The following is an 18,164-nucleotide window of genomic DNA, read 5'->3' on the forward strand; positions in this document are numbered from 1 at the left end:
TTTCAAATTCATACGTGTTTCACCCAATTATTCTTACTATCATCATTACAACAAATTTGATATAAAAAAATGGAAAAAAAGAGAGAAAAAAAAAAAAAGAAAAAAAAGGGGCTTCCATCTCCAAAAATAAACTCCAACCTTTTCATCAAATTTAAATAAAGAAAAATGATGCCCAAACTGACTAAATAGATTGATTTGGCAAACCTGAGTGATGTGGCTTGTTTAGTGGCAAAATCTCAAGTAATATGTGGAAGATAAATACTACTGTTAAGTTCCGTTAGCATTACTCTTAAATCAACAAAGAATAATCTTTCAACAAATTAAGAATCAACCAAATTCTTCATCAAACTTTAAAAGTTCAATGCTTCCTTATACGTCTTAATTCAAAAAACTTGGAAGATTATTTACCTATGTACATTTGTGCTCAGGTAAGCTCAAATTAAACATGAAAATGTAGATAGAAATTGCGGAGGAAAAAAAGTTGATAGGTATTTTGTTTGAATAGGGTAAAGCAGTAAAAGGTTCTCTGTTGTCTTGGAAAGCTGTGTTTTCAGTCCATTGGTAACTACAATTTGAAAATTAGGCAATCTATAACATTTGAAACAGATTGTACACAGGTCAAATTTATCACAATCAAGATAACCAAGATCAGGCAAAAAGATGAAATGGTTATGTACAATGTGCAAAGAGAGCTCATATACATTTGTGCTTTATACATGCCATTCTGGGGGGGGGGGGGGGGTGTGGGATCCAAATGAATGAAAACAAATGTTTCCTAATGAACAGTTCATTATCCCTTCTTCCTGCGAATGGCTCAGTATAGTAGCACTGGTCGATCCCCTTCAGTCAAGCTTGTGCCTGCACAGACACAAAGGAAGTAGATATTAAAGATATGAATAATCCAATACGTCACTCAAATTATTAACAAGAAATTAGTTGAGAAATCAATATCTGACTGCCCATATACATATAACCAACTTTGCAGTACCTGTGGACGTCTGAGAGATAAGTTGTCATGGAACTTCAACTTGTGCATTCCCTGGCAACTTGAAAGGCCTCTTAGATATTGCACTATGAATCAAAGCAGAGTAAAGCAGCATGCCATCATCATCATCATAAGCAGCCCAAACCTGGTTTTCACCAACTTGAAAAGGGCCGTTAGATATCACACTATGATTCAAGGCATAGTAACACGGCATGCCATCATCGTCATCATAAGCAGCCCAAACCTAATTTTCACCAACTTGAAATGCCTCTTGGATACCACACTATGAATCAAGGCATAGTAATGTGGCAAGCCATCATTATCATAAGAAGCCCAAACCTGGTTTTCACCAACTTGAAAGGCCCCTTGGATATCACACTATGAATCAAGGCATAAGTTACGTGGCAAGCCATCATCATCATCATAAGCAGCCCCAACCTGGTTTTCACCAACTTGAAAGGCCTCTCGGATACCACACTATGAATCAAGGCATAGTAACGTGGCAAACCACCACCACCATCCTAAGCAGCCCAAACCTGGTTCTCACCAACTTGACAGGCCTCTTAGATATCGAGTTATGAATCAAGGCACAATAACATGGCCTGCCATCATCTATTATTGTAAGCTGCCCAAATCTGGTTTTTACCCAATTAGAACTGCATACCAAATTAAAATTAAAAATGACTAACAAATAGTAATAGACATCCTTTGCGTGTACAAGTAAAAATGGTTAAAACAGTAGGATTGACTTCCATATCTGGAAACATGTTGATCAGTCTGCTGAGGATGATTAACTCACTCTACTGAGACACTTTCGCCTTTTTAGTTACTCTGGGCTTTAACCTACTTTGCTCAAACACTTTGTATAGACTTTTCTTATTCACTGCTAGAAAAAGTTTTAAAAAAAAATAAAAAATAAAACTATTTTGAGGTTTACAAAAATAGAAACAATGAGCAACAAGAAAACCATCTGGTCTGTGAGGACTTGTGTTTCTTGATATTAAGGACCAACCATTCCTTGAGCAGGGGGGGAGATCTACCTGTGAAGGATCAAGAATTAATCTTGGAAAGCCACTATATGGCTATATATAAGCTCATTTCAACATGTTGAAGGAGGTTTTTCTTGTACTTGCAAAAGTAACTTCTCAAATTTAGTGGTCTTTGCAGGTTCGTCTTGACATTTGTGGTGTCATCCTAATCCTATTCTTGTCCAAATGAGTTCAACTTATCTCCTCCACGGAAATAAGCTTATCTTTCCTATCTGCTTTTTCTTCTTTTTTTTCAAGTGAATTTTTTTTCTCATTCTGTTTTCTGTCTGGTTATGCAAACAGAAAATTGAATTTTATATTGGAGATCTATCTATCTCATCAAGAACAACATATTACAAAACAGATCAAGTGGTAATTAGGCTAAATTTGTTTTAACAAAGTGACATTGATCTAACTCTATTTTCAAAAATTATGTTGACAAGGCAACACACACAACGATTTGTTTAATTGGACTCCTAAAATTAATTTGTTGGCACTTATTACAATCCCATTTACCAGCTTTGAATAAAGCATTCATGAACTACACTGGCAATCATCCGTTCAACTATTTAATGTACTAATGGAAGTTCCATGTTCTATGTTACATCTATTGTTTGCCTGAGCATGATAAGTTATCATGGAACTTCAACTTTTGCATACCTTGGCAGCTCTGTTCATTTGATTAATGTATTGTAAGACTTCCTTCTTTGACCCACAGCGTTGGTCTCACGGTCCCTATATAATACTGCACAACAAATTAAACAATAGGAAGAATAGCTGCTAAGTATTACTAGCCATAAACAATCCAATATGGTATGAAAATTTAAAATTCCAAGAAAAAACCGATCAAAAGACAATAAATGACTAACAAGTAGTACTAGATATCCTTCACGTATAGTAGTACCACTTAAAATGAAGTCCTACGACCTTCCAAGAGCATGAAGTTGTATCGACTTTCAATATGACGAAGGATATGGATTAGTTGAAGAGTGAGAGAGCTTTGATGGGTGGAATTTTCACTAAATTGGGGATGAGAGTGAAAGCTTGGTGGTTTTGTGACATTGATGAACGCAGAGAGGAGATTCAGAGCAAGCAAATGAATCTTTTGGTTGAAGAAAAAAATGGATCTCAGGTAGAAAGTTTTGCAACCTTTGGATTTTCTTTTTCGCAACTTACTCTGTTTTCTTGACATAAAATCAGTTCATTTTGCTGGGAAAAAGAGAGAAGGATTGTGGTTTAGCATTTGGATGAGAAAAAATAATAATTCATTTTGTTTGTTACAAAGTATAATTGATCTAACTCTATTTTCAGAAATTATGTTGACAAAACAACACACATCCCGAAATTAATTCGTTGGCGCAAAAGTCTTCAGAACCTCAAAGGAAGAATACACTAGAATTGGAAAAACAATTCAACTACCAAAAACACTAAATCACTCCAAAAGATTAGGACTATGACCATGAAACAGAAAACTGCATGCAAAGCATAGAAGCAAGAAAATAACTATCAAATAAACCTTATGAAAATGAAACAACTTCAATAATTTGAGATCAAAATATGTTCTAAGAATGTAGAGTTTACTCTATCGACATGACCAGCGCTCCTTTCTGATTCTTCGAGGACCTGCTCCAGCTTTGTTTGAGGTCTAACCTTTGTCCCTGCATGGACGTGAAGGAAAGTGGAAATTTAGCACGTGGTTAATCCACTGCTTTGTGCACAGATTGTTGGCCAGATCAATAATCAGGTATGTAAGAGTGTGAATTCAACTCAGTATAATTCTTAATTCCAGTGCAGAGGCCCAACTGCATAAGCCAAAAACAGAGCTTCCAGAAGTTCAGCGAAGTAAAATCAACATAAAGTGTATCTGCGCTTACTTTGATAGGATAATGCATGATTTAATAATAAACAAAAATGAGTTCTCAGTGCTGCCCACAAACAGTTTTGCAACACCAAAGTTAAATACCACCATAGAAACTCAGAATTTTAAGGATATGCAAAAGCTAATGACCACTCTTACTGTGACAAGCATAATAAGATTGCATTTCAATGGTTCCCTTGGCCAAGCAAAAATTTTGGCATACATGTATATTATTATAACAAGCAACCATCCTTATGAACAAATAATAAAATTTACAGAATAACCTTCTACATTTCTTCATTTACAGAAAAAGGGTGTCAACGATTTCAACTGCCAAACTCATCTACTACTTGAACAAAATTTAAACATTCTGTTTACAGAAGCAGATAAATAATGGATTAGGAAAAAGAAAGGAAAAAAAAGTGGAAAAACAAACATTTATAGCATGTGGCACATACCAAGTATAAAAAAGCAAACTAGTTCACGTAATTACTTTTGAATCAATATGTCGAACTCTGTGCATAATGACTCATTAATACCTTGAAACATTTTCTCCAGAAGCGTAAATGCTGTGTATGCAATCTATTGCAAATATAACAACCTTTCCCTTTTTTTTTTTATTAAATAAATGACGTGAACAACTATAATATTGAATCCTTTATTCCCCTTTCTTTGTTAAGAAAAAGAGGGCCCTACCAACTCATCCAATGCTTCAAATAACTTCCATTTTAAGATTCATGAATGCTAAAATCCAGTGGGAGAAAAGAATAATAAAGCAAGGGAGTGCAGGTGCACAACATATGGCACATGTAAAGCAAGCATGAAAAAGGGAAGCATTGAGACAATCCCTATGATAATAGATACCAATGCGAAAAGCAATCACCATTTATGGTTCAACCTACATTGAGCTCAATCAATGTGGATTTCCAATTTGGAGAATTGAAAAAATAAATTTTTTTCTGTGTTTTTTTCCTTTTGGGCTAGACAAGAAGACAATAAAGGGAAATAAGCCCCCCGATATCAAGGTTGTGAGCAAAGTGGCCAAGTAAAATAAAGAAAATTTGGAAAGAATTAAGAAAAATGTTCCACTCACACAATTTCCTCCCCCACAATCCCCACAAATGAGGTGGCAATACATAATGCAAGTTCTATACCAATTGGAGTGTGGGTCAACTTCTAAAATTTTGCTTGCCACCTCATTTGTGGGGATTGTGGGAGAGAAAATTGTGAAGAATTAATCACCATGCTTGGTTGTGTTTTTTCAAAAACACTTTTCAGAAAATTCTACTTTTTTGTTTTTCGTGTTTTTTTGTTTTTACTGATTTTTTAAAATATTTTAAGCAATTTTTTTTACTTTTTAAACATACCTAACATAAATAAGCTTAAAAAGTAAAAAAATTGTGAAAAAATCTTTTAAAAATTCACTAAATACCAAAAATACAAAAAAAAAAAAAAGAAGAGAATTCAGTACATTTTTTGTATTTTTATGTATTTATTAAAATTTTAAAATATTTTTTCACAATTTTTTTACTTTTTAGATACATCTAAGTAAGGTGCATCTAAAAAAGTAAAAAAAATGTTTAAAATTTAAAAAATATTCACTAAAAACAAAAAAACACGAAAAACAAAAAGCTGAGTTTTCAAAAAACCTAATTCAAAAAACTCAAACCAAACACACTAATATTTTGATTGAGCCCTCATTACAGACAATATCCTCACTATACGCTCTATTACTTTCAGCAAGTAAATTTGCTATCTTTCTACAATTTTGAACTTCCCTTGCTATTTGCCTTGAATTTCATTTCCATTTCTTTTTTTCCCTCGTGATCTCAATATTTACAAACTTCCTTTATTAGTGTCACTCTTCCCTTCCTTTATCAGTTTTTTTAGCCAAGGTCTTATGTGTACTAACAAAATCAAAAGTTCAAACACATAAGGTATGCCATTTCAAATTGGAGTGCTTCACGTCTCACCTGACAACTGAACTCGACAATCATCACTGAAATGCTATGAACAACGGTCTCATCCTCTTCTTCATAAGATTTCTCATCACTTGTGAACATTTGAAGGCAAATAAACTATAGGTGCAAAAATAAGAAAAGTATAAGAAAAGAAAAAACAAGGTTCATTTGTCTTTTGAGCCAATACTAAGAACATATGCATAGTAATACAAATATACAAAATAATTAAAGGAAGGGAGAGACATTTTTTGTCAACTCAGGAAGCTCTAGAAGCCATTCACTTTACAACAAGATAAAAATCAGGTAAAAATGTACCTTGGTAAAAACAAATCGCTGATGTGCTACCTCCAAAAATACAAACATCCTTGATCATCTCACTATGTATGAACCTCTGAAATAGCAAAAGTTATTGTTAAGAACACTGAAAGAGATATAAAAACAGAATTGTTATACTTTCATGTATATTCTTCCATAGACAAAAAGCCACAATCTATAGAAACTAATATACCAGTCAGAAACAATAATTATGATAATGATGGGAACAACAACAATAGTGATAACACTAGCAAACTAACGTGAAAATAGTGGCTTAGAACAACTAATAAACAATTATTCAAAATTCATTATTTTGTTGATAGTAAAATTTTAGACTTTACATGAAAGTAAAATTTTACCATCTTAATTTAGCATTTTTAAACATTAAAATTTTCACCGTCAACATTACTAACCAACACACTTAGTTTGATTTTATCATTACTAGTAGAAATATTAAACAAAAAGTTTATCAAAACATTGAATAAATAATGTTAACAGAGTAAAATTTTACTATATGCTACTAAACAATTAAACAGTAAATTAAAACACTAAAACAACTTATTTGTTTAAGATTTCAACCTCAATATTCAAATTGATCCTAATAAAAATAAATAAATCTTTGGGTACCAAGAGAAATGTGAAAGAAAACGGAGAGAGACAAATTGGTGGTTGCTTACATTAAATCTGAAACAATGGCAACGGTGTTGGAGAGAGAAGATGGAGAGAGACGAGGCAACTTCAGTGGCCTTCTTCTCACAAATCCAAGGTTTCTAATCTCCGATCTGAGGTCGTTGGTCTTAGATTTGAGTTCGTCAATAATGGATCTGAGATGGCAGTGGTTAACGATGAAGGCAGTGGTCAATGATGTAAGATCGAAGACCGGTGGATGGTGGAAACGATCAAACACAAGGTTCTGTCAGAGAGAGAGAGAGAGAGAGAGAAGACAGTGGAGACGATGAGCGGCAAGAGACAAAGTGGTAGTTACCGACAGTAAATTTGAAACGATGGCAATGGGGTTGGAGAGAGATGGGGCAACTTTGGTGGCCTTCTTCTCACAGATCTAAGGTTTCCAATCTCCGATCTGAGGTCGTTGGTCTCAGATATGAGTTTGTCGATAACGGATACCGGTGATTAACAGTGAAGGGTCGATAACGAATCTGAGATAGCAGTGGTTAACTATGAAGGCAGTGATCATGAATGTTAGATCTGAGAGCGGCGGATGGTGAAAATGATCAACAAAAATGGTTGGAGGCTTAAAATTTCTACCAAAAATTTTGCTAAGGCCCGTTTGGAAACTTACTTTTTTTTTTTTAGTTAAAAAGTTATTTTTTTAACTAAAAAGATAATAATTCGTACAAAAAAGTCAAAAATTCTCTTTTTTCTCTATTTTTTACACATTTTTTTCGTAATTAACTAAAAAATCATCTCAAATATATAAAAAAAATTTACCTACTTTTTAGTCAAATAAGTAAAAAATTACTAAATTAGTCTGTTTCCAAATGAAACCTAAATATTTTACGTGGGTGTGAGCCCCATATGAGACCCCTATTGTGTGGGTCTTATACTCATATCAAACACCAGATCATATTACACAGAGAGAGAGGAGGGACGGTGGAGGGCTGATTTCCCTCACTATACTATTTTTAAAACTTTAGTCGCATTTTAGAGCGTGTTTTTAACTTTATTCTCAAGGTTAAAACGATTTTAATAATGTTGTTTTTTTAAAAATGACTTTTTAAAAATCGTGTTTTGTGATTAAAATAATAATAAATTTTGAATACAAAAAATAATTTTAGAAAAGTCAATTTTAATTAATTTTGAATTAATTAAAATAGTTTTGGTAAAATTATTTTTACATTAATTTTTTTTATTTATCTTTTGAACATAAATATTTTTTGATCAAAAATATTTTTAATAAAAACCGGTGTTAGAAAAGTCATTTTAGAAAATGTATTTACAAAATCCGTTTTTACATTAATTTTTTTTAATTTATATTTTCAACTTAAATATTTTTTGACCAAAAATATTTTTAATAAAAAATAGTGTTAGAAAAGTCGTTTTAGAAAACGTATTTACAAAAACCGTTTTTATATTAATTTTTTTTAATTTATATTTTCAACTTAAATATTTTTGAAATATTTTTTGACCAAAAATATTTTTAATAAAAAACGGTTTTAGAAAAGTCGTTTTTACATTTATTTTTTTAATTTATATTTTCAACATAAATATTTTTTGACCAAAAATATTTTTAATAAAAAACGGTTTTAGAAAAGTCGTTTTAGAAAACATATTTACAAAACCCGTTTTCAGAAAAAAAAAAAAAATTAACTATTTTTTCTCATATGGGAAGGTTGGACTTGGGAATCAAAAGATGAGTAAGAGAGCAGCAATTTCAATGTATTCAAAGATGGGTTTCTTTAAAAAATTACAGCACAAATAAAAATAAAAATTAAAACCTAATGCTTGGATTGAGTTTTCTAAAACATTTTTTAGAAAATTCTATTTTCTTATTTTTCGTATTTTTTTGTTTTTGTTGAATTTTTTAATATTTTAAGTTTTTAAACATTCCTAGCATAAATACACTAAATACCAAAAATATAAAAAAAAAAAAAAAAACAAAAATTCAGTACATTTTCATATTTTTGTATATTTATTAATTTTTTTTTTTTACAAATATTTTACTTTTTAGACATATCTAAGTAAAATGCATCTAAAAAAGTAAAAAAAAAATGTTTAAAATTTTAAAAATATTCATTAAAAACAAAAAACTCAGTTTTCAAAAAATTTAATTCAAAAAACTCAAACCTAGGGTATGTTTGGTTTGTATCTCAAGATATAATTTTTGAGAAATTTTTTAAAAATTTTGTTTAGTTCAAATTTTTTGAAAAAAAGTTCCAAAATCACTTTTCAAAAATTTCCAAAATTTCAAAGTCTTTTCAAAACCCACCCTAGAGTGGGAATAAATATTTTATGTTTTAAATATATATATTTTTTTTAATGTGCACTATATTTCGGGACTTTTCCCATATTAAGCCAATTTATCATCTTAATTCCCAAACTAGGCCTAGTTGGGATGGAATTTCTAAACTAGGCTAAAGCGCTATTACAAATTACGCTTTCACTGTTTGGGGCTGAAAATTTGATGAACATTAAAAGTGCTTTCACTGTTTGGGGCCGAAAATTGGTAGTGTAGTTTTTTGTAAGAATGAGAACGTTATTTGTTATATTTAATGAATAATGGTTACATTATTGGGTTCTCACGATTGAGAAGATGAACAAGTTAAGAGAATGTGTATTTCTCCTAAAATAAATTTTGTCAACATTTTTGTAATAAAACTTAATACATAATATACGAAGTCACTAATTTACTAAATACTCATACAAGCATGAAAACAACATAACTGAAGTTGCAAATGTAACAGTTTTCAGTTACATAGGTAGTACAGACATAAGTCTCCCACAAAAATACATTCTGGACACAATGAACTGAACACACAATACATACATCCTACACACCCTGAACTGAACACATAATACATAAACATAACAGTTAGACAGACAAAATATTAGGCAGACAATCTGACAAACTCATTACGGAAACACTTAGTCTAACACAGATATTACATATTAATGCATGACCTAATATTGCCGAAGTGTAGACATTAACACCTAATTTGCGCTTAAATCGGCAGACGGCTCAGAGTCTGAATAATCCGAAAGCTCAGCGTCAGAGACAAGTTCAGGATCCTCTATGATACCCTTGATAGCCGCAACATTTGGTTATGTTCTGTTCTTCTGGGCATCCTTCTTAACTATGTATAGCTGCATATCGCGGGCTAACCTACGACGTATTTGAGAAATCTCACGTTGTAGTCTTTCACATAGTCGATTAACATTATCAGGATCTTCTTTTTGGATCTCAAAAGAACGTGCTTTTGGCACCTTCAGTCGATTTTCCCGGCATAATCTTTCCATTTGCACTCGCTCTATAAATAGTGCGGGCCACTTCAGAAGTCTAGCGTCTGTTAAACCATATCCTGTTTGATTATCTGATAGATCCATACATGAACCTCCTTGAACTGGATAATGCTTGGGCATCAAAAAATGTCGCTTCCCAAACCTATCACGATAACCATAAGCATAATCTAAAACAGGTATTCCCACTCCCTCCCATGAATCGTCTTTAGCATCGCCACGTCTCCTTCCCCTTCCTCGTCGTGAACTGTCACCCCTTTGCAAGTTCCTACCACCTCTGCGATTCCCACTCCCTCCCATGAATCGTGTAGCCATGCTAATTTTTGAAAACAAATGAATGATAATTTCGTAGGGTGAAATGAGTTGTAAGGTTGTGTTTTCACCTTTAGTCGTTTATATAGTTGGTTATAAACGGCTTTAGAAATATGCCTCTGCATGGCAATCCCACATATACGAACAAGGTATGAGTTGTCACTAGAATGAAAAAATAGAGAAAAACAAATACTGTGTACCAAGTCACGTGACTTGACAATCTATCTGCATATACCGACAAAATAAGGGCATGCTTACTATAAGGTAAATTAGTGAATTCACTGTTACCATGTGACTTTCTAAATTGAGAATCCCACATATATCAATAAGAGATGAGTTGTCACTGTAATAAAAAAATCGAGCAAAAAATCGAGAAAACCAAAGCCTGTGCACCAAGTCACATGACTTGACAATCCATCTGCATATACGGACAAAATAAGGGCATGCTTACTATAAGGTAAATCAGTGAATTCATTGTTGCCATGTGATTTTCTGAATTGAGAATCCCACATATATCAATAAGAGATGAGTTGTCACTGTAATAAAAAAATCAAGCAAAAAATCGAGAAAACCAAAGCTTGTGCACCAAGTCACATACTTGACAATCCATCTGCATATACGGACAAAATAAGGACATGCTCACTGTAAGGTAAATCAGTGAATTCACTGTTGCCATGTGACTTTCTAAATTGAGAATATCACATATATCAATAAGAGATAAATTGTCACTGTAATAAAAAAATCGAGCAAAAAATCGAGAAAACCAAAGCCTGTGCACCAAGTCACATGACTTGACAATCCATCTGCATATACGGACAAAATAAGGGCATGCTCACTGTAAGGTAAATCAGTGAATTCACTGTTACCATGTGACTTTATGAATTGTCACTGTAATAAAAAATGAAGCTTATGTAGGCAATGTTGTGTTTCACTTAGCTATGCATCATTCGTTGTTATGACCAACTATTTGTATTTCATTGAAAAGTATGACTATTTGAATTTTTGTTGTCATTTGGAATTATTTTAAAATCAACTTTTGAATATTCAATTTGTAATATTTTAGGAAACATTTAGGCCTTGTTTTGTTTGTTTTTCAGAAAATTTTTTGGGAAAAATTATCTACAAACAAATTTTTAAGAGTAATCAAACTAAACAAATTTTTCCAAAAAACAATCTCAAAATTTTGTTTGATTACCTACTTTTCAAAATCACTCTCTCTCTCTCATACACATCAAATCAATTACTTTTTTTAAAACTCTCTCCCCAAAACAATTTTCCAAAATCATTTCCGAAAAAAGACAAACCAAAAAAGTTTTCGTACTTTTTATCTCAAAAACTACTCTATAAACACAAACCAAACACACCCTTACAATCTCAACTTTTGAAATAAACTTTAAACTAATGGTGGATCTTGTGAGTGAAACGTCTTGGCCACCAATGTTTGTGAATATCATGGTGCATTCAAATCTATCCAGAAAATTGGTGCATTCAAATTTGTCCAGAAAACTAGTGTTACACAGTAATTTCAGAAGTGTTGTTCTCTTTGGGTATAAATCCGAAAAATATCAAATCAGCGTCATTAGAACTGGTTACAAGTCTAGTTTCTTACATTTTTTGCCTTGCGTTGATTGCTATTTTATACTAAGAGAATCGTCAATTTCTTTAGAAAGGTGCGGAAAACAATCTGTTTGGGTATAATTAATTATAAATAGTGATTTTGACAAGCAAATCAAGTAAAACCAATTGGGTTTTAAACTTAGTCCCCTAACTGGACCAACCACTTGGCTTTGACCTTGTTTGTCCAGCCCCCCAAGTTTAGTTTTCTGTCAACCCCCCATTCCTTACCAGAGTCATCATTTTGACTAGACTTCCAGGAATTGGAAGGCGACTCTTTCTTCTTTCCTGATGGAGATTGAAATTCTTTACGTAGAGGATCTCTATTTCACGAGCCCCATTTAAGGGAAGCTTTTCACCGAGCTACTTGTTCTGTTTTATGTGTTGTTGAAGGCGGTAGTTTGTTTGTCTGAACTTTATTAATCCCCCAACTGGACCAACCACTTGGCTTTGAGCTTGTTTGTCCAGCCCTCGAAGTTTAGTTTTCTGTCAACCCCTTATTCCTTATTGGAGTCATCATTTTGACTGGACTTCCAGGAATTGGAAGGCGACTCTTTCTTCTTTCCTAATGAAGATTGAAATTCTTTACGTAGAGGATCCCTATTTCACGAGCCCAAGTTAAGGGAAGCTTTTCACCAAGCTACCTGTTCTGTTTTATGTGTTTTAAGTATTCACATAATTCAACATACATTAATCCATTCATTAATCCAGAACATTCATTAACTCATTGCAATTCAATAAAGAAAGTCATGAACTAATAAATGTGTAGTTATAAATGTAGTTATTTCATAAACTTCAGGTTCATAAAACAAATACTTGAAATACATCCGTACGTTAGATGAACAACAACATTGTCTTACACTCCAATAACGAAGATACGACACAACATACAAACGTATATGAAAGATAAAAGTGTTTGATTTCTCATTCCTTATCTGACATGTAGTAGTCAGAGAGATATTTTTCATTGTTTAAGACATTATTTCGCTCAATCACTGTCAAATCTCTGTTGCTTGCTTCTGTCATTTCGGTGGCTAGCTGAAGCATGAAATGTCGACATCTCCGCATCAACATTCTGTTGTTCTCCTTCTTAATTCTACTAACTGCTTTTTCATAGTCACTCACATTTCGTCTAGCCATGGTCAATGAACGACGAGGAGGTACCGGTGCCCCAAAGTTACGTAGATCATTAAACAATCCTTCTTGTTCCGTTATCCTGAACGCGCATTTTGCTCGGATACCAGCATAATAATCCTTTGGACTCAAGTACTTTTTGCTCTTGTAGTCATAAGTAAATTGAGGTAGCAGTCACACTTTTGGATTTCTTTGCCGGCGTGAACTTCCTGCACCTCTTGAAGACATTGTTCATAAAATAAACAAACAAATAATAATAGTAATTGTAGATATATTACTATTGTTATTGTGACAACCTTCACCACTGATTAGTGCTAATCTATGATTAAGCATGTTGACTGACTGATTGACGAAAATTCTGAATTGATTGATTGAGTGTATTAGTTTAAATGCATGTCTATCTGTTTGACTGTTAAATTATCTGCTCGTGTTTTATGTTTTAAACTGCAAATTGAAAGCCTTATCGGCGGCCGAATCTGAAATTGATTAGTGTTTTATGCTAATTGGAATTTATGTAATTTTATGATATATTTAGTTGAAATGTGATTTGGTATGTTTAAATTGGATAAAATAATGTTAATTTACAAGAGTTGGACTTATTTACGAGAATGCCATTTAGTGGACTTTCATGAGCTTTTTATTTGATCTCTATATGCTAGCATTACAACACTTCATCAGCCCATTTCCTTGAGCTTAATCGACTAGAGAGAGTGAAGGAGATGAAAAAACTTGTTTTCAACCAAATTAGCTTGGAGGCTTAGGAGATTGAATGAGTCTTGCATTATTTGAGCTTGTATACCTTGAATTCAAGACATAAGGTAGAAATTTCATCCTCTCATTTGTGAATTGAACTTGCATGATTCATGGAATTTTAGTGATCTAAGTCTAGAATTGGTCTTAAATTGTTGAATTAAAGCTTGTATCATGCATGCATGTGCATCTCTTGAAATTTAGAGTTGTTTTCATGGAAATTATTGCATGCATGTCCATATTTGGGTTATAGTCCATGAATTCATCATGTTTGGGAGTGGATTAACTCATTTGATCATGCTTTGGAAGCTTTGAAGTTGATTAAATTCATGCATGTTGCATGTTCATCATGTTCTTGAAGTTTTGATGAAATTGTGTTTTAATTGAACTACCTTTGGGCTTTGATTTCTCAAATTGATCTTCAAAACATGTTGTATTATGGGTTTAAAGTGTTTTTCCAGAAAATAGGCCCAAGAGGTTGAGTTTTGATGCATTAAAGTTAAGTTTTGAGCTTGAGGTTCGAATCTGGAAATTCCAGATTTTGGACTCACGCTCGAGCGAGGAACTCCACGCTCGAGCATACGCCTTGTGTTCATGTAGTCTGCTCGAGTGAGGAAAGTGGCGCTCGAGTGTGAAATGTGTGTATCCAGTACTTTGCATGTGTTTACAGTCCGCTCGAGCGAGAGAGTTCAGGCTCGAGCGTGGATTGAGCGCCCGTCGAGCGTGATTTTTGTGCATCCAGTACTTTTACTGTAGCTTACAGTCCACTCGAGCGACGGAAGTCACGCTCGAGCGGAGATCCTTTGTCTGCATGTCCGCTCGAGCGTAGAAAGCCACGCTCGAGCAAGACCCCTGTTTTCTGAAATTCTAAAAAGTGTTTTAAAGTGCATCTTTGCATCATCATTCCATCCTAGGCACTCCTAGGCCTAGTTTAAGGCATCTTAATGAGGATATTGATGTAGAACCACACCACGGCAAATTAGGGATTAAGTTATTATTTCCCAACTGTGTAGCTTAGTGTGTGTTCATTCTGTAACTGTAGGGTTAGTATCCGAGGACGCTCTAGCTGCTTATAGCCCAGTGCTCTGTGAGTAACAATGTTGTAAAGATATGTTCAGTTGAGATTATTTTATGAACAAATGACTGTACTGCTTTATAAAATGACACTGTTTACTAAATGAATGTTTGTCCTATTTGTGAACTGTATTCGTGGCATCCATAGCAATTTACTGTTATTGAACTGTTACTGCTACTATTACAGAGATCTCTGTCGGTTCCCATGTTTAGAACCACTACTGTTTACTGATATGATGGTCATCATTGACTGCTCGGTCTGTTAAGACCTACTGTACTGTTTTGCTATTGGATGTACCACAAATGACTATTATAGTGTTGGAATGACTGTTATGGCATGAATTATGAGCCGCAAACTAAATGACTGATATACTGATAAATGACTGTTTTCAATACTGAAAGGACATTCATTCTTAACCTCTTTACGCATATGTTATTCACTGGGCTTTAGCTTACTGTTTATATATATATATAGGTGTTCAGGCACCAGATCGGAGTTAAGAGCGTCGGATTAGCTTTTGTTTTGTCAAGCCAACCATCGTGCCTCACTGAGAGGTTCCAAGTGTTGCCAAGCTAAGGCTGCTTCGGGGTGTTTTAGATTTCCCATTTTTGTTTCCGTTTTGTATAGACTGTATAGACTGTTACTGTACTGTTATGGTAGGGACTTGGTCTCTAACTTGAATGATTATATATGACGTATGTATAGTACTGTTTTGTCCTGAATGTGAATATGTTTTAAAAAAGACTTTTTGCATATAGACTGTCATAGCTCATTGGACATCTTTTAATTACTATTTTGGCATCTGCCAGCCCCTGTACTCTGTATTACTGTTTTACTGTTAAGCAGGCCTTCGATAATCTCGGATTACTGGCCGGTTACGGTGCTAAACCCATAGGGGTGGGTTTGGGTTGTGACAGTTATGACTTGAACAAACATCATACTGGGGGTATCGCTATTTATAGACATCATAGTGGGGGTTAACTAGAGATGATCTAGTGACGATAATGCATGCTGGGGCACTATGGAAGAAGTGATATCCGTGATATTATTTTATGTTATTCATTTCATGCAATCCTAAGTACCCATGACTTTGTGTACCTATGATGTAGTCACGGACGTGGTTGTCAGATAAAATCATAATTGTAGGCCAGAGGATCACAATGCAATCCCTTCATATTCGAGCAGTGAGTTGTCAAATAAAACAAAATGCAGTGAGTTGTCACATCGCCACATGAAACTATTTTTTCATGCTTATTTTTTTAATACAGTAAGTAGTCACTTGGAATTGACGATTTCAGTACAAATTGGTGTTTTTAAAAAATTATGAATGAAATCATAAAATGAAACAATGGCTTTAATTTTCTTTGTTTTAAAGTAATATTGTTCATAAACAACTATGAAACAGAGTGCAAGTAAATACACAACCGTCCAACTCACTTCGACCTGCAAAACTATCGTTGTTTTTTTCACCAAAATAATAAAATGTTCACCTAATATGTAAACATGAATGGAACTTTGCAGTCTATATTTTATCTTATTTTCGCTTAATGAACTTCACAGTCATCCCATTTTCTCCTCTTTGCATTTTCTGCTTCTTTTTATATTCGGTAAATTACACTTCACTCTTTCAGTCCATCACATAATTGTTTATCAACACTATTGCCATGTGGTCATATTAATGTGACTTAGATGAATTCTGAAATGTGAGGAAAAAACAAAGCATGTAAGTTGCGCTGCACAAAGTCACATGCATAACGTAATGTGAGGAAAAAAGTCACAGAGTATACAAGCATGGCAAAGTCAGAAAGTCACATGCATTACTGCATCACTGCATAAAGTGACATGCATCACTGCATCACTGTACAAAGTCACATGCATCACTGCATCATTGCACAAAGTCACATGCATCACTGCATCGCTACACAAAGTCACATAGCATCTGAGGAAAAAACAAAGCATCCAAATTATTATATCTGTTCAAGTCACTGGCGAGCATTACTGAGAAATGTTGGACGTATCGCTGTGCCGAGCTACAATTTATTATCGTACCATACCTACTGTGCCCATGTGAATTATGCAATTCATAAAAATTTTGAGGGGTGTCAAAACAAAATAACAAAACAATTAGACCCTTTGTGTTTAAAAAGCCACCCTATGCAGCCCCAAATAGATTCATAAACATTGAAGATGAAATATTATACAGTTAGAATGTATTGAAGATTAATTTGTAGTAGAGTTAGAATGAATGGGTTTTTCGATGTACAGAACTTGAAAGTGTTACAGACAAGAACAACACTGACTTAAATCAACACATAATTAACTTCAAATTAAATTGGTCAAATTTCTCCAATTAAATTAAATGAAATATGTAAGGTAAAAAATGAAATTAAATATGTTGTCAAGGAAAAACAAATTGAATTATATTTGTAAGCGGAAAAATTAAATTAAATTTCCAAGCGGATTTGAACTTTGCTTAAAACCTTCAGATATGCACTGAGTAGTAAATAAAAGTCGAAGTGACAACTCCTATCAAGTTGATGCATAGTTGTTCAGGTCATAAAAGTTGACGTGACAACTCTGATGCATAGTTGTTTACAATAATTTCATACATACAGCTACCATGTGTATATATGGTATAAATATCGCATCATACCACAACAAAAGTTTTATAGCTATTTCGAGCGATATCATCATGAGATATACAGTGGTTGATCTATATTCAGCAATGGGTCGTTATTGGGTTGCTGATGGAGATGAATTTCAATACCCATTAAATCCAAATTTGCGTTACTCATATGCCACCGTCAATACCATGAGAGCTGAATGGGAATTTCGCATAACTCGAGCAAACGTTCTCGTTGAGTTATGTCGTGAAGTTAATATTAAATTTCCTCACCGGTTAGCCATGCGTATGCCAACTGACACTCCACAGTTGTTGCAAAGGGCATCGCATCGTATCCGCGACGAAGTTAATCGCACGACCCAACGTTTGCAAAGGTCCTTACTAATGAAGACCACAAATGAGCGTGCTGAAGATGGGTTAATGGATGATGCACACTAGTACTTCGCCTGGAGCATGGATGTTATGTATGAATATGATATTGAGATGTAAGATGATGATGATAATGAATGAAATTGTTTGGATGAATGACCAAAC

The 18,164-nt window shown here is 33.7% G+C and overlaps 1 protein-coding gene across 14 annotated transcripts in view; it reads right to left on the bottom strand.

The window, feature by feature from the left end:
* Positions 1 to 623: 623 nt before the first annotated feature.
* Positions 624 to 18,164, bottom strand: part of LOC114290834 (uncharacterized) — a 98,554-nt gene continuing 81,013 nt past the window's right edge. For 11 of the 14 annotated variants that reach the window (XM_082904175.1, XM_082904185.1, XM_082904183.1 and 8 more), the window contains one exon: positions 624 to 858. The gene's annotated coding sequence lies outside the window, so the exon portion shown is untranslated. The other 3 variants (XR_014350046.1, XR_014350048.1, XR_014350047.1) reach the window with 3 other exon arrangements.

This window comes from Camellia sinensis, chromosome 14 (assembly GCF_055761805.1).
Source record: "Camellia sinensis isolate YWXY chromosome 14, ASM5576180v1, whole genome shotgun sequence".
NCBI classification, from domain to species: Eukaryota; Viridiplantae; Streptophyta; class Magnoliopsida; order Ericales; family Theaceae; genus Camellia; species Camellia sinensis.